The sequence below is a fragment of the Schistocerca serialis genome, chromosome 6 (assembly GCF_023864345.2).
Source record: "Schistocerca serialis cubense isolate TAMUIC-IGC-003099 chromosome 6, iqSchSeri2.2, whole genome shotgun sequence".
NCBI classification, from domain to species: domain Eukaryota; kingdom Metazoa; phylum Arthropoda; class Insecta; order Orthoptera; family Acrididae; genus Schistocerca; species Schistocerca serialis.
The window spans coordinates 703,043,060-703,045,859 of record NC_064643.1 but is presented as its reverse complement, the minus strand read 5'-3'; positions in this window follow the sequence as shown (position 1 = coordinate 703,045,859).

Here is a 2,800-nt window from a genome sequence, read left to right as displayed (position 1 = left end):
TTATGGTCATGAGAGGAGAGCAATAGTCATTTTGGATCACGGGAGGAAGGGTGTGTCCATTCTGGGACAAATTTGATCATAAACACCGGACTGCCTACGTGCACACAAATTTACGGTTTAACATTTTCCAGTACATAACATAAAGACAGCCAATGGCAGGCACCTTTCACTTTCCGTGCGCGCATGCGCGTGATCCGCCGTCTTTCTCGGTACATATCCACGTGCCACAGTCAGTTCCAACGTAGCGTCCGCGGCTTACCGACCGCTTTCCACGAAGTGGGGTCGGGGCTGTTCCTCAGCTAACTGACGTAGCTTGACATGGTACTACGGTACTTTAGCTTTTTGTGTCTAACCGTGCCTTATTCTGGCATGTATTAGTTTATTTTATGCTTCTGAAGAAGGCTAGATTACTCTAGCTGAAACCTGGATAAAGACCAGTAACATTTCGCAACTGAGACGGATTTTTGACATATTAATTTATCACAGTTGCTGACAGGGCTGCAACATGTAAAAAATTCTTAATTAGTTTTATGTGGAAGGTTTTGCGTGTGTGTGTGTGTGTGTGTCTATTTACATTATGTGGCGGGCAGTGGAACAGTTGAAAGTGTGAAAACAAGATGGCGGATAGTGGAATAGTTGAAGGTGTTCCTGGCAGCTGTTTTGAATCTTTCACAGATGTATGTGACATTTTGTTTGTGTGTGTGTGCGTGAGAGTGTGTGAGAGAGAGAGAGAGAGAGAAGGTTTGAGGATTTTTCATTATTATTGTTATTTATTTACCCAGAAATATATGGATTGTTAAAGCAAACACAGGCAAAAGAACTTCAACCTCATGATGATAAGCTGCACTTAATTGTTTGAGAACCTTGATAATATGATTCTTCCTGTTCTAGTGTTTGTGAAACTTTATATCCACAAATCTGAGGCATTCTACCAAATTTACTTACTCCTCTCATATACTGTTTCAGTTGTTATTATGACTCAGTTTGTTGAACAGAACTGAATATAGTGTGGCTCTTTTTAAAAATTTAGGGAGAGTCTGTTTTGTGAGAATCGCTTTATAATTCTTTGGAAAATATCTTTTACCATCTCTTCTGTTGTTTTCTCTCTAACAGGATTTATTATAACATTAGAATTATCTGCAGAATGTACCAATTGTAAAGATCACAGAAAATATCAACTGCCGATACTTTATTACTAAAGACTTGTATAATAATAATAATGGCATGTGACGAGGGCCTCCCGGCGGGTAGACCGCAAGTGGAGAAAATCTCCAACCCAGCAGGGAATCGAACCCGGGCCCTTAGGATTGACAGTCTGTCGCGCTGACCACTCAGCTATCGGGGGCGGACACTTAAGCCTTGTACTGTTTGATGAGTGAACATATAAAAAGCATTCTCAGTTGAGCAACCCTTCTCGAATCCAAACTCTGTTATGCTAAGTAAATTGTTGGCAGTTATGTGTGAGACTTTCTTGAACCCGTGCCTTTCTAGGGTGTTTTGGAAAAAGGTGTTACTAAGGGAATTGGATGACAGTTGTTAAGTTCTGTCTGGTCACCTTTCTTATCAATAAGTTTAACGATACTATGTTTCAACATGCCTGGAAAGATTCCTTGTGCCAATGCTTCCCTGCACATATCATTGAGGACATCACTCTTTACGTTGGAAGAACTCTTCAGAATTTTTTTTTTAAATTCCAGGAACACCACATAAGCCTTTATGTTTTAAAATTTTTGTAATTCTACTAATTTCAGCAAAGGATGTAGGTGCTTCTTCTAGATGCTTAAAGGTTTGTTGTATGTCATTCTTAATATAATATTTTGCTTCTTCAACTGAATCACTTAATACTATTTTTGCTGCTGCATTTAAAAAGTGATTGTTAAAAACAGTCACAGCTTATGAATTATCAGTCACAACATTGATTGTTAAAAACAGTCACAGCTTATGAATTATCAGTCACAACATTGGCATTTAGTTTAATTGTTATGGATTCTTGTACAGTGACTGGCTGTCCTGTCTCCCATTTGACATAACCTATATAATTTTAATCTCACTATCCATATTATTTATTTCTTTTAGGATGAGCATACTTCTGGACATTTTAATGACATTCCTTAAAATACAACAGTAGTTTTTTCAGTATGCAACTAATGTCAGGTCTTGACTTCCTCTGGCTTTTATATGAATTTTCCTCTTCTTCTTGCTTGAGATTCTAATTCTCTTAGTTATCCATTGCTCATTTTTTTCTTAATGGACCTTCTTAATAAGTTTCCAGGAAAGAAACTTCAAATATTGATACACATTCACTATGGAGTAAAATTAATCTGACATTAGCACCTCTTTCTATACATACCTCATCCTGTACCATGCCTTTTGAATTACTATAAAAATATTGTATCCTGTTCTCATTAATAAGCCTCTCTGCTTCGTATGAACGCTCTGGGTTGAATGTGTCACATTGTTTATTTTCATTGATATTATATCATGATTAGGTAGCCCATTAACGACAGGGTACAGTTTAGTTGTTTAAGCCTGAGAACCTTGTGTAAAAATGTTGTCAGTCAGTGTGCTATTATCTTCCTGCATGCAAGAAGGAAAACTAATTATTGACATTGGATTGAAACACCCAAATAATGATTTTAGTTCATTTTTCCTGTGTGTATTTTTTAATAAATCTACATTGAAATCTCCATAAACTGCTAATTGTTTCTTCATGTCCAATGGGTTGCTCAATAAGGCATCTACATTTCTTCTAGACGCGATCTGCAGACTGTTACAATTATCAGACAAATATCTGCAGTAA